General features: G+C 50.3%; 1 protein-coding gene across 2 annotated transcripts in view; it reads right to left on the bottom strand.

Annotated features, from left to right (window-relative positions):
- PLEKHG2 (pleckstrin homology and RhoGEF domain containing G2) overlaps positions 1-18417 on the bottom strand; it is a 76522-nt gene extending 58105 nt beyond the window's left edge. For both annotated transcript variants that reach the window (XM_083753587.1, XM_083753588.1), the window contains exon 1: positions 17964-18417. The gene's annotated coding sequence lies outside the window, so the exon portion shown is untranslated. The remainder of the gene's footprint in view (positions 1-17963) is intronic.
- Between the last annotated feature and the right edge of the window lie 454 nt (positions 18418-18871).

The following is an 18871-nucleotide window of genomic DNA, read 5'->3' as shown; positions in this document are numbered from 1 at the left end:
GGCCAAACAGAGGCTTGTGGGAAACTCTCTGTTTCCAGCAACCTAGGATTCAAAAGCATCTCTGCCTCTGACCATAGCCATATAATAATAATTTATTATTTATACCCCACCCATCTAGCTGAGTTTCCCCAGGCACTCTGGGCGGCTCCCAATCAAGTGTTAAAAACAATACAGCATTAAATATTGAAAACTTCCCTGAACAGGGCTGCCTTCAGATGTCTTTTAAAGAGAAGACAGCTGCTTATTTCCTTCACATCTGAAGGGAGGGCGTTCCACAGGGCGGGCGCCACTACCAAGAAGGCCCTCTGCCTGGTTCCATGTAACCTCACTTCTTGCAATGAAGGAACCGCCAGAAGGCCCTCGGAGCTGGACCTCAGCGTCCGGGCTGAACGATGGGGGGGGGGAGATGCTCCTTCAGGGATACTGGGCCTTTGAGGCCGTTTAGGGCTTTCAAGGTCAGCACCAACACTTTGAATTGTGATTGGAAACATCCTGGGAGCCAATGCAGATCTCTCAGGACCGGCGTTATGTGGCCTCGGCGGCTGCTCCCAGTCACCAGTCTAGCTGCCGCATTCTGGATTAATTGCAGTTTCCGGGTCACCTTCAAAGGTTGCCCCACGTAGAGCGCATGGCAGTAGTCCAAGCGGGAGATACTTCTCCGGTTTTACCCAGAGCTGGAAAGACAACATGATACATACTAGGTGCGACTGGCAGATGAAATTACTGGATTACACAGAAATGGCATGATTACCCGGGAAAATCAGAAACCAGGAGGATCAAAACTTCAACAAAGAACGGGAAAAATATATACAGTGGTATCTCGGGACGCGGGTGGCGCTGTGGCTTAAACCACAGAGCCTAGGGCTTGCCGATCAGAAGGTCGGCAGTTCGAATCCCCGTGACGGGGTGAGCTCCCGTTGCTCTGTCCCTGCTCCTGCCAACCTAACGCTGCAATCTTTCCTCGTTGGGGAGTTGCTCCATCCTCTTGGCTGTTTTGGGATCACACGGCAGGACATTGTTCCAAAATAAGATGTGCTCTCCCAAGACGACGTTCCCAGCCTGTGCGCACTCCTGTCTCAGCGACGTCTACGCTGGCTTGCTCATGTCTAAAGGACAGAAGATGTCAGGATGCCCAAGGACGTGCTCTGTGGGGAGCTGGCTTCAGACACCACTGGCAGAATTCTTTTCTTGAAGTTTGTTTTTTTAATTAAAGATTTTCTTGTTTTACAGAAATATGTGTAATGTCTCTCGTATTTTCCCCGAGTAACATTTTTACAAATCAGTTCCATTTGTTGAGACATTGGGGGGGAAAGAGGTGGAGGGGGGGAGAGATGAGTGGGGATGGGGTCTGGTGGCGATGTTTATATTTTACTTACTATATGTAGGGTTTGGTGTCAGCGTTGCTTGTGCAGATTCTCTGCTGTTCGCTTGTGTTCCTTTGGTGGTGAGAGAGGTTGGGGTTGGCCCAGCGTGTGGTTGTTCGTTTGTGGTTGGCTGTGGTGGTCTTCGTTTTCGTGTGTGAGTGGGGTGGGTGGGTGTTTTGGATCAGGTTAGCCATATTGATTTTTATGCCGTTGGTGGATTATTGTCATTCTCTTGTTGGGCTGTGTATGTGATAAAGGGGAGCCACACCGGGGTAAAGGCGTCTTCTTCTATTTGTCCCCGTGTCAGTTTCAGTTTATTGGTTAATTTTTCTAGTAGGGCTGTTTCCCATACGATTTGGTCCATGCTTACTCCTGACAGGTCTCTCCAGTGTCTGGTTATGGTGTTTCTGGCTGCTGAAAGTAGGTGGGTTATGAGTTCTTTGTGGTGTAAATGGGCATTGTTGTCTTGGAACATGCTTAGTAGGGCCAATTCTGGGGGTGATGTCTAATAACTGCTTAGTTATTCTACATATTTCTCATATGGCTGTTGTCCAGAATACTTGGATTTTGGGGCATTCCCACCAGAACTCTGTGCTACAGAAATGTCTGCAAACGTCACATGAAGGCTGGCGATATCAATCCCGCCGTGTGGGAATCCCTTGCAGACAAACACAGTGTTTAGAGACGGACAGGCAGGTTGTGCATCTGTAGCAGTGACCAGAGGAGAAATGACCGCTGGGAGGAGGCCAGAGAGAAGAAAAGCCGTGGTGCATCTGCAGCAGAACTGGACGCCTTCATCTGCCTGCAACAAAACATTTCTCTCCCATATCAATCTCTTCAGCCACAGCAGGAGCTGCAACCGTCCCAACAGCTTGACCTCACTCTGAAAGTTGCGCTGCTACGTTATCTCCTGACACAGACGGATGCCAACAAGAAGAAGCAACATCTCAGCCACAGGGACACGGGTGGCGCTGTGGTCTAAACCACTGAGCCTCTTGGGCTTGCTGATCGGAAGGTCGGCGGTTCGAATCCCCGCGATGGAGTGAGCTCCTGTTGCTCGTTTCCAGCTCCTGCCAAACTAGCAGTTCGAAAGCACACCAGTGCAAGTAGATAAATAGGTACTACTCCGGCAGGAAGGTAAACGCCGTTTGCGTGTGCTCTGCCTTCCGTCACGGTGTTCTGTGCACCAGAAGCAGTTTAGTAATACTGGCCACATGGCCCAGAAAGCTGTCTGTGGACAAACGCCGGCTCCCTCGGTCTGAAAGCGAGATGAGCGCCACAACCCCAGAGTCACCTTTGACTGGACTTAACCGTCCAGGGGCCCTTTACCTTTACCTTGCCTTACAGCCCAGCCACACTCTTTGTGTGTGTGTGTGTGTGTGTGTGTGTGTGTGTGTGTTTTAACTTATCATTTCCAACAATAATTAAAACAAAAAAAATTCCTTCCAGTAGCACCTTAAAGACCAACTAAGTCAGTTCTTGGTATGAGCTTTCGTGTGCATGCACACTTCTTCAGATACGAAGAACTGACTTAGTTGGTCTTTAAGGTGCTACTGGAAGGAATTTTTTTTGTTTTGACTATGGCAGACCAACACGGCTACCTATCTGTAACAATAATTAAACATACTTTTATATCTTGTACAATTTTTTGACTTCCATCAATCACATCTGAAAATTTTCCAATCTATTCATATAATATACATTTCCTACTTTCACTATTACATTTAAATCTCATAACTAATATCTCTATTCTTTCTCTACTTTGCAATGCTTCGTATATTTCTCCTTACAAAACTTCTTGTAGTCCTCCTAGCATAATTTGCTGGATTACAGTTGCTCTTCAAATAGTTCATATATTTCTTCCAATCTTCTGTGAATCTCTGGTCCCACAGGTTTTGAATCCTCCCTGTCATTTTATCTAATTCTGTGTAGTCCATTAATTTCGCCTGCCATTCTTCTTTCGTCGGAATTTCTTCTTGCTTCCATTTCTAGGCTAACAATACTCTTGCCTTACATCCCAGCCACACTCAAGCCAAAGGTTTCTGCAAAAACACTCTCACGCATCTCTCTATCCAGAAGGCATTGCCATCGTTCAAGAAGAGCGTGGAAGATGGTCCATGTGGGTTTTGCCTAGGATAATTCTGCTGCCTAGGAGGAGTCCGGGGTCCACACAGAGACACTCGGGGGCCAGGCTGCCATGTTCAGTAGGTAGCAATGAGGTAGCAATGAGGCTGTCAGCCTAGGTGTGGGCTTGGTAAGAGAAATTTGACAACCACCTTCTCTCTTCCACTGCCTCCGGGCGAGACGGGCCTGGAGGAACTTGGCAAGGAAGTCTGGCGGGGCTGCCAGCTGGTGACAGGAGCCAGGCCGGAGAGAAAGAAGGGAGTCCTTTGATCCACAAATGGGTTTTCATTTCCCCCCATTCATCTCCACCGGAGGAGCGCAGATCAACACCCAAAGTTGTAGGCTCCCTCTACACCCCCCCCCCCACTTCCTTATTAGGGGCTACTTCATCCCAAGCTAAAGGGTGAGAAGCAGGAGAATCATTAGGAAAGAAACTGAAAATAAAACTGCCGGGATCATTATGCCATTACACAAATCTGCAGCACAGCCACCTTGGAAGCACAGTGGTACCTCGGTTCTCAAACTGAATCCGTTCCAGAAGTCTGTTCCAAAACCAAAGCGTTCCAAAGCCAAGGCGCGCTTTCCCATAGGAAGTAATGCAAAGCGGATTAATGCATTCCAGACTTTTAAAAACAACCCCTAAAACAGCCACTGAACATGAATTCTACTATCTAACGAGACCATTGATCCATAAAATGAAAGCAATAATCAATGTAAAGGTAAAGGTATCCTGACCATTAAGTCCAATCCTGGCTGACTCTAGGGTTGCATCGCTCATCTAGTAGGGGCATGGGCCTGATCCAGCGGTCAGGCTCTTTCTTGAGTTCCTAATGGAGCCCAGTAGTGATGTACGGAAGTGAGAGCTGGACCATAAATAATAATAATAATAATAATAATAATAATAATAATAATAATAATAATAAAATTATTTATATCCCACCCTCCCCAGCCGAAGCCGGGCTCAGGGCGGCTAACAACAATAAACAGTACAAAAGTACAGCACAAACAACACTCTAAAATCATTCATTATAAAATTGATTCAAATCAAGCCACTGGCAACCATTGTGCCAGAGCTCCACGAAGATTGCCGAGGGAGGGAGTCAGGCTGTGCCCTAGCCAAAGGCCTGGCGGAACAGCTCCGTCTTGCAGGCCCTGCGGAAAGATGTCAAGTCCCGCAGGGCCCTAGTCTCTTGGGACAGAGCGTTCCACCAGATTGGAGCCACAGCCGAAAAAGCCCTGGCTCTAGTTGAGGCCAGCCTAACTTCTCTGTGGCCCGGGACCTTCAAGATGTTTTTATTTGAAGACCGTAAATTTCTCTGTGGGGCATACCAGGAGAGGCGGTCCCGTAGGTACGAGGGTCCTAGGCCGTATAGGGCTTTGAAGGTTAAAACCAGCACCTTAAACCTGATCCTGTACCCCACCGGGAGCCAGTGCAGCTGGTATCGCACCGGGTGAATGTGATCCCACGGCGAGGACCCCGTAAGGAGTCTCGCCGCGGCATTCTGCACCCGCTGGAGTTTCTGGGTCAGTCTCAATGGCAGCCCAACGTAGAGCGAGTTACAATAATCCAGTCTGGAGGTGACCGTCGCATGATCACAGTGGCTAGGTCAGGGCGAGAGAGGCAAGGAGCCAACTGCTTAGCTTGGCGGAGATGAAAAAATGCTGCCTTTGTTATAGCTGCAATCTGCGCCTCCATGGAAAGGGAGGTGTCGAAGATTACACCCAAACTCTTAACGGATGGTGCTGGCACTAATTGCACCCCCGCAAGAGATGGGAGTTGCCCCCCCGATCCCATATCGTCCCGTCCCAGCCACAGGACCTCTCTCTTCGAAGGATTTAGCTTCAACCGGCTCCCACATAACCATCCAGCCACAGCTTCCAAACATCTGGTCAGTGTGTCTGGGGCCGAGTCAGGATGGCCATCCATCAACAGATAGAGTTGGGTGTCATCAGCATACCGATGGCAGCCCAGCCCAAAACTCCGGACAAGCTGGGCGAGGGGGCGCATAAAGATGTTGAAAAGCATCGGGGAGAGTATCGCACCCTGAGGTACTCCACACACCAAGGAGTGGCGCAATGACAATTCCCCCCCAAGTGCCACCCTCTGTCCCCGACCAGAGAGAAAAGAGCGCAGCCATTGAAGGATTGTGCCCTGGATCCCCACGTCGGCAAGGCGGTGGTCCAGAAGTTCGTGATCGACCATGTCGAAGGCTGCTGACAGGTCTAGAAGAATCAGCAGCCCCGACCCGCCTCGATCCAGCTGTCTACGAAGATCATCTGTTAGGGCAACCAGAGCCGTCTCGGTCCCATGACCCGCGCGGAAGCCAGACTGGAATGGATCCAGAGCCGATGTTTCATCCAGAAACCTACCAAGCTGTTCGGCAACCGCTCTCTCAATCACCTTACCCAGGAACGGAAGATTCGAAACCGGGCGGTAATTGGATAGATCTAAAGGATCTAATGATGTTTTCTTTAAGAGCGGGCGCACCACTGCCTCCTTCAGTTCCACAGGGAATGTCCCCGTGCCAAGGGACAAATTGATGATATCCCCCAGGAGGGCCCGCACCTCGTCTGGACACGCTCTAATCAGCCAAGACGGGCACGGGTCGAGAGGACAGGTGGTGGGGTTTCCAGCTCGGAGGAGTCTGTCCACATCGGCTGGGGATATCCGGTCGAAGTGGTCCAATACTGGACCCGAGGACAGTCGAGGGGCCTCCAGTTCCTTTATTGTATCCAAATTGGCAGGGAGGTCATGGCGGAGCAACAAGACCTTCTCCGCAAAAAAGCTCGCAAATGCCTCACAGCTATGTGCCAAATTGTTATTTAAATTTGGCTGTCCCTCAAGGGACGTTAAAGACCTGATTATACTAAATAATTGTGCCGGGCGAGAGCTAGCGGATGCAATGGAGGCCGAGAAGTAAGACTTCTTAGCAGCCTTCACCGCCATCTCATAGGTTTTCATAAAAGCCCTATAAGATGTTCTTGAGGCTCCGTCACGGGCACCCCGCCATACTCGCTCTAGCCGTCTGAGGTCCCGCTTCATTTTCCGGAGCTCTTCGGTAAACCAGGGAGCCCGGTTTCTGCGGGGTCGCAGGGGGCGCTTAGGTGCGATCTCATCGATGGCTGCCAGGAACTGGATATTCCAGCCCTCAACAAGCTCAGTCAATGAGTTGCCAGGGGGAGCAAAGTCCCACAAGGCGTGGCGGAATCTATCAGGGTCCATCAGCCTCTGCGGGCGAGCCCAAATTGGCTCGCCACCTAAGCCACCTAAAGCCACCTAAGAGAGAAGCCACCAAAAGAATGAATGCTTTTGAATTGTGGAGCTGGAGGAGACTCTTGAGAGTCCCATGGACTGCAAGAAGATCAAACCTCTCCATTCTGAAGGAAATCAGCCCTGAGTGCTCACTGGAAGGACAGATCCTGAAGCTCATGCTCCAAGACTTTGGCCACCTCATGAGAAGAGAAGACTCCCTGGAAAAGACCCTGATGTTGGGAAAGATGGAGGGCCCAAGGAGAAGGGGACAACGGAGGATGAGATGGTGGGACAGTGTTCTTGAAGCTACAAACATGAGTTTGACCAAACTGCGGGAGGCAGTGGAAGACAGGGGTGCCTGGCGTGCTCTGGTCCAGGGGGTCACGAAGAGGCGGACACGACTAAAGGACTAAACAACAACATTCAAATACTGCTGATCATCTCCACAAATATTAAGTATCCAGGAGGTTCTCCATATGTTCTTATGCGTATCAATGACACTGTTCCCAATGAGGTCCTTTTTTCTGACAGGCGGATCCCATAAGTCCGTTTACACAGCTCCTTGGCTTGGCATGACGTTCGTTCCCCTGACAATGGAATCTGATGAGATGCAATTACAAAATGCTAGGCCTCTTTTCTCCCAGGCAGCTGGGAGAAGGAGGAGGAGGAGGAGGAAGAAGAAGATGGGGAAGGACACGGAGTGAAATGTCTAAAGAGCTGACGGGTTTTCTTTTCAAAACCCAATCTGGCGAACGCCGGCCAAATGCCGCATTCCGGAACGAAGGCGGCAGCGAGGCAGCTGGTCCCCTCCGATAAGCTTTGCCAAATCAACATTTCAGAAAGAAGGAGCTTGATGGAGCTGCTGTCTTGGGATTCGAAGGAGCAAAGCGTTAAAATTCCCCCAGGGACTGGAAAGCACCAGAAAAAGGCATTTATGGAAAACTGAAGCGGCTGATTCTTGCATCCCTACTGCCTCTCTCCCAAACAAGAGGTGGTGGTGTACACACAGGTCAAGAGTTGTTGGTCCTCCAGGGATGACCTGAAGTCTCCAAGTTGGCCCTTCTAGGTCCAGATTTAGGTCTGGCGAGCTACTGAAGGCAATGGGGCCCTTTATATGTCCAGCTGTCCTTTGCCAACAACAAATTGTCGCTGTTTTTTGTGTTGAACATATGCTATATGGGGGACGAGGGTGGTGCTGTGGTCTAAACCCCTGAGCCTAGGACTTGCCGATCAGAAGGTCAGTGATTCGAATCCCCACAACGGGGTGAGCTCCCGTTGCTCAGTCCCTGCTCCTGCCAACCTAGCAGTTCGAAAGCACGTCAAAGTGCAAGTAGATAAATAGGTACCACTCCGGCGGGAAGGTAAACGATGTTTCCGTGCGCTGCTCTGGTTCGCCAGAAGCGGCTTAGTCCTGCTGGCCACATGACCCGGAAGCTGCACGCCGGCTCCCTTGGCCAATAAAGCGAGATGAGCGCAACAACCCCAGAGTAGGCCACGACTGGACCTAATGGTCAGAGGTCCCTTTATCTTTACCTATATGGTAACTGATGGACCTAATAGGGATCTCAAGCCATTTGCACAACTAATCTGCAACTAAAATATTATATTCCTTTTTTTCACATGGTCTACTCCTTCCCCTGCCCACCCCCTAACATTCTTAAGAGGGTGTCTTCTCCATCCTTCAGAAAGTAGCTGGAAGTGGGGAGACAGAAAATAAAGCCCCCCTTTTCTTCCACTCTGTAGTTTTAACCTGAAATATTAGGCGCAGTTCTGCGCCCAGAGCTCAGAAACTGCTCGCGCTAATGAAATTCCCTGCCGCAAAATGCGCCTGAAACAATGGGAGTTTCGAACTCTGCTCCCAATGGAGTCCATTTCACTGTCGAAGAGCTCTTACTGTCAGAAAGTTTTCCCGTATGTTTAGACGGAATCTCCTTTCTTTCTTTCTTTTTAAAAATATATCTTTATTAATTTAAAATAAATACATTTACAAAAAACAGATGTACATACAAGTTAACAAACATACAATCAAACAAACAAATAACAGAAAAATCAAACCAACCACCACACCATAAGATATAAGGAGATTAATAAAATTATCATACTCCTGGTATTGAACACAAGTATAAAATTTATAGAAAAGAAATTTAAAACTGACTTCCAGTTAATCTCACTGTGCTTTGTCTACCCATTACTTTATACCACACAGTTACATATTTCTCTCTTTTTTTGGTGACTGTGTGGAACCCGGTTCAGCTACTGCTTGATTGATCGATCGATCGATCGATCGATTGTGTGACTCCAGTACATTGTTTATAGCTTTAATTTATGGATCCATGGTCCTGTTAGATAGCAAAATCCATGTTACATTGCTGTTTTGGGGGTTGTTTTCAAAAGTCTGGAATGGGTTAATCCATTTTGCATTGCTTTCTATGGGAAAGCCCACCTTGGTTTTAGAATGCTTTGGTTTTAGAATGGACTTCCGGTACGGATTGAGTTTGAGAGCCAAGATGGTGGACGTGCCCCAAGGTAAAAGACTTCTGGGAAAGGATTTATAATGAATTGGAAAAAAGTGTTGTAAAGCACTTTATTAAGAAACCAGAAGCCTTTTTACTTGGAATAGTGGGGGGTGAAATCCCCAAAAAGGATGTTACTTTTTTTCTGTATGCCACAACAGCTGCGAGAATATTGCTAGCGAAGAATTGGAAGAAACAAGATTTACCAGCTATCGAAGAATGGCAGATGAAGATGATGGACTATATGGAACTTGCCGAACTGACCGGGAAATGGGTAGTGTACTTTACACCGCACAGTTACATGTTTCTTATATAATTTCTTTTTACCTCCCTACAAACTTATACAACACAGGGATTAGTCTAATTCCACCAAGATGTTTCCTTTTATTCCATCGTTTTCTAAATATTCTTTAAAGACAGAATCTCCCTGTAACTTTGCAAACCACCACCTACGGAGACGGCATCACAACCTTTGTATTTCCCAAGGTTTAGGGAAGCTTTTAAGGTTTGATGTATTACGGTATTTTAATGATTTGTTGGAAGCCGCCCAAAGTAGCTTATTATTATTATTATTATTATTATTTTCCAGACCGGAGAAACCGACAGCTCCTGTGCCGTAGGAAGTGTTCTGGTGGACGAGGCTGGACAAAGGGGGCAGGGCTTGGGTGAGTGGCTCCCCCTTTGACTCGGCCCCCATAAAACTTTTCCACCACTTCAGATCTTCCCTCTTCCATTTCTCTGTTTGGCCTCCCGGCAAGGGAGCATCACAGCAGCGAACATTTCTGTGGCTTAGGTTCTCTAAACAGGAGCGCTGGGGAGGGCGAAGGCTCCTTCGGCAGACAGGAGGGGTGACGTCAAGTCTCATTTCCACCCCCCCAGGGTGCCAAGGGCCCCTGACCAAACAGATAGAGCATTCCTGGAGGGGGGGGGGAAATGGTTGACTCCCATCGTCTGGAGACACCTTTGATTCTGCAATGCCCTTGGGCTGGCTGTTCCCATTACAGTGGTACCTCGGGTTAAGTACTTAATTCGTTCTGGAGGTCCCTTCTTAACCTGAAACTGCTCTTCACCTGAAGCACCACTTTAGCTAATGGGGCCACGCGATTTCTGCTCTCATCCTGAAGCAAAGTTCTGAACCCGAGGTACTATTTCTGGGTTAGCGGAGTCTGTAACCTGAAGCGTCTGTAACCCGAGGTACCACTGTATTCTGCCTTTTCCCTGCTCTCTCCCTTCACCGGCATTGGGGTCCCAAACTATAAAGGGAGTTGGAAAGACACTCCAAGGAGGGGGGTGAAATCGCACTGTATTGAAGGTCCAAGACACATACATCCGGCAGGGCCAGATTTAGGTTTGATGAGACCCTAAGCTACTGAAGGCTGGTGGCCGAAGAATGGATGCTTTTGAATTCTGGTGCTGGAGGAGACTCTGGAGAGTCCCATGGACTGCAAGAAGATCCAACCTCTCCATTCGGAAGGAAATCAGCCCTGAGTGCTCACTGGAAGGACAGATCCTGAAGCTGAGGCTCCAATACTTTGGCCACCTCAGGAGAAGAGAAGACTCCCTGGAAAAGACCCTGATGTTGGGAAAGATGGAGGGCACAAGGAGAAGGGGACGACAGAGGACGAGATGGTGGGACAGTGTTCTCGAAGCTACCAGCTTGAGTTTGACCAAACTGTGGGAGGCAGTGGAAGACAGGAGGGCCTGGCGTGTTCTGGCCTAGGGGGTCACGAAGAGGCGGACACGACTAAACGACTAAACAACAAGCTACTGAAGGTAATGGGGCCCTTTATATGTCCAGTTATCCTTTGCCAACAACAAATGGTCACTGTTTTTTGTGTTGAATAGTTGCTACATGGTAATTTATGGACCTAATAGGTATCTAAAACCATTTGCCCTGCAACCAGTCCATGCAGAATGTAGGCACCCTATATATAGGTAAAGGTAAAGGGACCCCTGACTAAAGGTAAAGAGCTCCTGTTGCTCGGTCCCAGCTCCTGCCAACCTAGCACTTCGAAAGCACGTCAAAGTGCAAGCAGATAAATAGGTACCACTCCAGCGGGAAGGTAAACAGCATTTCCGTGCGCTGCTCTGGTTCGCCAGAAGCGGCTTAGTCATGCTGGCCACATGACCCAGAAGCTGTACGCTGGCTCCCTCAGCCAATAAAGCGAGATGAGCGCCGCAACCCCAGAGTCGGCCACGACTGGACCTAATGGTCAGGGGTCCCTTTACCTTTACCTTTAAGCCGCCCAGAGGGATGCAGGTGGTGCTGTGGGTTAAACCTCAGAGCCTAGGACTTGCCGATCAGAAGGTTGGCGGTTCGAATCCCCACGACGGGGTGAGCTCCCGTTGCTCGGTCCCTGCTCCTTCCAACCTAGCAGTTCGAAAGCATGTCAAAGTGCAAGTAGATAAGTAGGTATCGCTCTGGTGGGAAGGTAAACGGCGTTTCCGTGCGCTGCTCTGGTTTGCCAGAAGTGGCTTAGTCCTGCTGGCCACATGACCCGGAAGCTGTACGCCGGCTCCCTCGGCCAGTAAAGCGAGATGAGCGCTGCAACCCCAGAGTCGTTCGCGACTGGACCTAACTGTCAGGGGTCCTTTACCTTTTTTTTTAGACGCTGCAAAAGATTTCCATGCCTAAGGGTTTTCAATCTGACTGTGAGCACCTACCTGGAGCCCTGCTCAGATGCCAGCTCTGGGTCCCATCCTGGCTGCTGAATCCTTATGCTTAGGAACGTATGACTCTGCCTGAGCTAGACCCATTCGGTGCTGCCAATACCCAAAATCAGAAACATTACTAAAGAAGCTATTGCTTGTTTCCCAAAATTAATGTGGTTGAATTTTATTTTATTTTTAAGACACCGATGTGGTAATCTCGACAAAAGAATCGGATCTTGGCAGCATGCATAAGAACTCAATGGAAAACAGCCACAGATCTTACACTGAACACTTAGGTACCACTCACTTATAATGGAGAAAAGTATGTATAATTTGTGATTTCGACAGGGACTATTTGGCATTCCTTCATGACATCGTTTTCAAGACATGGCTAGCAAATCTGGAAAGATCCTTGATAATCTGGCAACGCTGATAGTCTTAACTTGGTCTTAGCTGTTTTAACCCACTCATTCTGCGTGCCTTCTCATCACCTTTTAATTTTTGTTTGCCGCGGACCGGCGGCTGTTCCCAAACCACCTTCTCCCCCTCATCCAATCTCCAAAATAACAGCGGTGGCTGTGCCCCACTGCCATCTCCTCTGCCAGCCCTCTCCGCGGCTGCGCTAATTTTTTTGGGGAAGCAGGGAGCAGAGAGTGACGTATATAGTTCATGCCATCATTGCTGAAACGAAAGGAAAGGCTTTGCGGAGAAACCCAAGAAATTCCATTTCCTTCCAAGTGCAGTCATAGCGGAGGCAGATTGACCCGAGATGAACCTGTCCCTTTTTGGAACACACAGAAAACCCTCAGGGCAAGGCAGGCTTCAAGGAGCCAAGTCTTGTCTTAGGCCAGCCGCATCCATACAGAGAGGCAGTGTGGTGTAGTAGTTAGAGTATCAGACTAGGACCTGGGATAGGTCAGGGTTCAAATCCTGCCCGCCCAGCTATGAAGTTCGCTTGGTATGACCTTGGCTGGAGGCTGCCCCTTAGCCTAACCCGCCTTACAAGGTTGTTGTGGCGTTGATATGAGGACTGGGACCTGGGTTCGAATCTCCAGTTGCTGCCTCTCAACCCCACCAACCTACCTACCTCACACGGTTGTTTTGGGAATAAAATGAGGAGGGGGAGAGCCACAGTCCTTGGGAGGAAAAGGTGGGATACACATGCAAATGATAATACAGTGGTACCTCGGGTTACATACGCTTCAGGTTACAGACTCTGCTAACCCAGAAATAGTGCTTCAGGTTAAGAACTTTGCTTCAGGATGAGAACAGAAATTGCGCGACGGCGGCAGCAGGAGGCCCCATTAGCTAAAGTGGTGCTTCAGGTTAAGAACAGTTTCAGGTTAAGTACAGACCTCCGGAACGAATTAAGTACTTAACACGAGGTACCACTGTATTGTCAAGAAAGTCCAGAGCAGAAGCTAAACCAGGCCACAATCGCAGAGTCCGTTTTGTGCACGTGCAGAGTGCGTTTTATCCCGCACGTGCACAAAACGCGAAGTAACTGCAGTTGGATGAGTGGGGGAATTTGAATTCCAAGCCCAGCGCTCTAGCTGTTACAACACACTGGCTCTTGATCCTTTCAGCTCCTTGCTATGCCTTCCCAGCACCTAAGGTAAAAATAAAGGGACCCCTGACCATTAGGTCCAGTCGTGGCCGACTCTGGGGTTGCGGCGCTCATCTCGCTTTATTGGCTGAGGGAGCCGGCGTACAGCTTCCGCTTCATGTGGCCAGCATGACTAAGCCGCTCCTGGCGAACCAGAGCAGCGCACGGAAATGCCGTTTACTTTCCCGCCGGAGTGGTACCTATTTATCTACTTGCACTTTGATGTGCTTTCGAGCTGCTAGGTTGGCAGGAGCAGGGACCGAGCAACAGGAGCTCACCCCGTAACGGGGATTCAAACCACCGACCTTCTGATCGGCAAGTCCTAGGCTCTGTGGTTTAACCCACAGCGCCACCCACATCCCATTCCCAGCACCTAAAGCTCCCCCCCACGAAAAAAACCTCCAGAGGCTTTGCACACCTTTTACAACCCATTTTCTTTCTGCTCTCTGCACACCTCCTTCCTTAGTTCCGGAAATGTCTTCCTCTCCTCTTTCACGTCCAAATCTGCCCCTCCAAACCCAATCCTAGAATATACATTCTCTTTTCCAACGCAGGACCCCTACCCCGTTCCGCCAGAAAGTGCGCCTGACTGCTGGCCAGCCCCTTGTTCGCAATTTGCTCCTCCATATCCCACACACCCGCTACACAAAAACCGACACATGACTCCCTTTCTCCCTCCATTGAAAAACCGAGCATTGCATTCCACGCCCAGCTCCTGGAACAGATATTCCCCCCTTTCTTTTCCCCACTCCCGCAACTGTTCCAAGCTGAAGACGTCCCTGCTCTCTGCATTTGGCTGCAGAACGGACCCCAGACATGCTTTTTAGGGTGCTAGATCTCGCAACCCCAACACTCGCTTGCCCACACTGTTAAAAACACAACAAGGGCCCAGCAAGCCTCACAGATCCACAGGGACTTTCCTAGGAAGGATTTCTGGAGGGTGAGCTGAGCCAAGCCTCCCACCTCCTGTAGGAAGCCCAAGAACAACACCAACCCCTCAAAAAAAACAAATTGCGCAATGCACACCTAAACTCTGCCCATGCACAAAGTTCAAAATGTGAGACGGGTTGCTGATGCGGCGCTTGGTGGTTTGGCACGCCGGGCTTTGCCAAGCCGGCAGGCACCCTGCAAATATTTTGGACTACAACTCCCATCAGCCACAATCAGGGCTGATGGGAGTTGTAGTCCCAAACATCTGGAAGAGGCCTGGTTGGCGAAGCCTGGTTGACGTGTGTGTGTGAGAGAGAGAGATCGAGAGAGAGAGATCACACTTGTTCCTTTTGGTTTGGTCTTTCTTTAACCCTGATTCTCATAGGATTGCAGAATTATAAGGGACCCCCAAAGGTCATCCATTCCAACCCCGTGGCAATGCAGGAATCACAGCTGAAGAATCCCCCAGGGATGGCCATCTAGGCTCTGTTTAAAGACCTCCAAGGAAGGAGAGTCCACCAGAGAAGGTGGGGCGTGTGAAGGGCATCACTTTGCACTAACCCTCCCCCCCCCTTGAAGTAAACAGCGGTTTGCTCCAAAGTAACTGCCCTATGGGAAACGGAGAGCCGTGTGACCCAGCAAAATCCGCAGCTGGTGAAGGGTGGTAGCTTGATGGTAGAGCTGGCACCTTCCATGAAGAAGGTCCTGAGTTCAAATCCTGGAAAAACTCCTGCTGTAAACCCTAGAGAGCTGCTGCCAGTCTGTGAAGGTAATGCACAGCTGGATGGGCCAAGGGCCTGACTCGGTACAAAGCAGCTTCCAGAAAGGGCCGGAGCTCCGTGGAAGAGTGTCTGCTTTGCATGCAGACGGTCCCAGGTTCTATTCTCAACAGCTGTGACTCCTGCATTGCAGGGGGTTGGACTAGATGACCCCTAGGAGTCCCATAAAATCCCACAATCTCCAAAGAGAGGCTGGGAGAGACTACCTGCCTAAAAGCCTGGAGAACCGTGGCTGCCAGTCAGTGCTGCCTGTATGGCGCTAGAATGGACCAACGAATGGTCCAACTCATTCTGACACAGGTTCTTCTGTTCCCAGTGGCGTAGCATGGGGGGTGCAGGGGGGGCCGGCCGCACCGGGCGCAACATCTGGGGGTTAGGGTTAGGGGGCGCAAATCCACGGGTTAGGGGGTGCAAATCCACGGGTAAGGGGGCACAAATTACTTGCCTTGCCCCGGGTGCTGACAACCCATGCTACGCCACTGTCTGTTCCCAACTGGTACCCAAGACAAAATGGCGCTCTTTTACTCTGGATTAATGCTCCCAGGGTGTGGAGTGTGAAAGATGGGTGCTTTGGTTCCGTAGGTAAAGGTGAAGGAACCCCTGAGCATTAGGTCCAGTCGTGGCCGACTCTGGGGTTGCGGCGCTCATTTCACTTTATTGGCCAAGGGAGCCGGCGTACAGCTTCCGGGTCATGTGGCCAGCATGACTGGGTAAGCAGCTTCTGGCGAACCAGAGCAGCCCACAGAAACGCCGTTTACCTTCCCACCGGAGTGGTACCTATTTATCTACTTGCACTTTGACGTGCTTTCAAACTCCTAGATAGGCAGGAGCAGAGACCAAGCAACAGGAGCTTACCCCATCGCGGGGATTCGAACCACCGACCTTCTGATCGGCAAGTCCTAGGCTCTGTGGTTTAACCCACAGCGCCACCCGCATCCCTTTGGTTCTGTAGAGACAAGCATAAAACATGCATCAGAGAACCGCCCTGCAACTGGGCATTTTGAACACAAAAATAAGCCTTTTTCCACCGCTGTTGATGGAGACATCAGCTGGACAGTTCTACTGCCCAGCCCTTACTTGAAACTAACGAGCTTCAATTAGTTCAACTGAGTTTCCTTGTGGGAAAGATGCTCAGTGTTTCAGCATCGGGGTGGAGCACGGGAGTCATTGAAGCAGAAGGCGACCCAACCCAAAGAGTGGTGACAGCAGCAGCGGTTCTTGCAAAAGAACAGCAACTGGAATCAGGTGAGAAACACAGAACTGTAAGGTTGGGAGGGACCCTCCAGCGGTCATCTAGTCCAACCCGCTGCAAGGCAGGAATCTCAGCTAAAGAATCCCTGACGACCATAAAAACCTCTGTTTAAAAACCACCAGAGAAAAAGATTCCACCACCTTCCGAGGACGTACATCTGAGTGCCAGCGGCTCCTGCCCTCAAAAAGTCGTTCCTAAAGTTTAACCGGAATCTCGAAATTTGAACCCACAGCCTCAGGCCCTCCCTTCCGGAGCAGCAAAAAAAAAAGAAAAAAAGGGAAGCCTGCCCTCCAAAACCTCTTCCTTGGGGGCCTTAACCCCACAACTTGCTTTTCGGTACCAAAGCTCTGCTCTGGGGAAATGGCAAGGGTGCCTCTGAACATGCGCAGAGCGCCCTACTCCTCTTAACGCCAGCGGCGGGCTGATGAGAGCCAGGCCGCCAGAAATGCGTGACCAAAGTTTATGAGAGGAGAGGGGAGCGTGACTTCGGGGCACAGCGAAGGGGAGGATTCCTGGCACCAGAACTTTAAAAGGCCATGCTGGGGATTAAAGAGGCCTGCCCCACAGAAGTTTGTGTGCCGGGGAGGAGGCGCCGTTCCTGCGAGGCAGTGTCCCTCAGTTCAAAGGCAGGCCAGTTATTCATCACATTTACGCCCAGCGTGTTTTACAATCCTGCCTTGCATTCTTCCCGGGACGCCTGTGCCCCACCGCACCCCATGGCCGCAGATGGAGGAAACCAGGCCCAAGACCACGTGACGGCTAACCAGCTGCGTGCCTCATAGAGCATGTGCAGAGAGCCCTGGTTTATTTATTGAGTCGCTGCATTTATACCCTTCCAAGGAGCTCAAGGCGGCGGCGTTATCCCCACCCTCGGCAAAACCCCACAACAATCCTGCGAGGTTGGATGAGAGGCAGGGAGTTCCAGGGCCAAGCGAGGGATTTGAACCCTGGTCTCCTAGGTCCTGCTCTAACCACTGCACCACCCTGCCTCTCTCAACCACACCTGAAAGCAAGCCTCTGTTTAACCTTATGAAACCGCAAAAACTCCCAGCACAAAAGAGCTAGCTTTTTGTGTTGGAAATTTTTGAGGTTTTTTTTTTTAACAAAAAGAAATTTTGGGGGACGGGGTGGGGGAGAGATCAGGAGGTCCAGCTTAAATCTACCTGGAAGGTACACAATCTTTGGCCTAGAAGTGTTTTTTAATCCACACTAAGCCCCGCTGGCTATTACTAAGTGCGCCTGTGAGCAAAAAGCACTCTGGACATGCTCTTGAAAACCCCCTTTGTATTCCAACATTCGCCGCTCTGCCAGGATCAAAAAACCCAAACCTTCCAGCAGAGCCAATGGGAGCAAGCTCCCCAGAAAACTCAAGGGGGCTTACTTCCGAGTAAGACATCCATGCATGCATTATAGATCCCCCACACACACAAACACACCCCGAACATTTTGGGGGATCCGCTGTTTCCAAAGCGCATCGACGCGCGACTCACCCTGCCAGATTGTGCCGGAGCCGGAGTCTTCGCGTCTCCCGGTTCTCAGTTCCCAGTCCAAACCATCACCGCTGCCGCTGCCATGCTGGGGATACTGGCCGAGCCCCGCCGGGCGTGGGAAGGAAGGGAAACGCTCCTGGGTCTCAGATCCAGCTTGCAGAAAGAATAATAATAAAAAAAAACGCCTTCCTTTGACTGCACACACTCGGAGAGGTCTTTCTCGCTTTCTCTCCTCTCTTTCTTTCTCCCCCGCCCCTAGAGCTTGTGGGGAGAGGGGGGTGGGGGGGCTAAGCCAGACCACCCCCCAAGCCTCCTCTTCCAGGATCCCCACCCCTCCTTTTCTTGCAGATTTCTTGGGGTTTGGGAGATTTCTGGAGAGAGACAAATATAGCCAGCTCTCCTCTTTTTTTTTGGAGACCAGGCGCGCAACAGATCCCAGCTGGAGAAACTGGGAGATGGGAGAGGAAGGGGGGGCGGGAGAAAGGAAGGGGGAGGGGAGAGGGGGTGGAGGGAAGGAGGTGGGGGGAGAGGAGAACAAGCAAATGAAGGGAGAAGGGGGGAATGTTGCACGGAGGGGGGGGTGGCGAGGGGAGAGGAGGAGGGAAGAAAAAGCCGAGCAAGAAATTCTCTCACACTCACTTCTGCTGGAGAGTTTCCTGTGCGCAGACAGATGCGGGAGGGCGGGCTTTTAACTCCTCGCTCTCCAGACTGGCAAAGCTGCTACGTTTTCCTGGTCAAAGACAAAGACCCAAAAAAGAGGTCCCTGGTCGAGTTTTTTTGTTCTAACACGTGGAAGCTGAACCTTGAACATCCAAACGCGCGATGCATCCCCCCGGCGCGTAATTCCTCACCAAAATAATACTAGCAATGTTTGCTGGTGGTGTGGTGCTGTAAGTTTGGCTAGAATC

The sequence above is a fragment of the Podarcis gaigeae genome, assembly GCF_964106915.1.
Source record: "Podarcis gaigeae genome assembly, chromosome: 8".
NCBI classification, from domain to species: Eukaryota; Metazoa; Chordata; class Lepidosauria; order Squamata; family Lacertidae; genus Podarcis; species Podarcis gaigeae.
The sequence above is the reverse complement of the archived record's forward strand: the minus strand, read 5'-3'. Positions and strand labels throughout refer to the sequence as shown.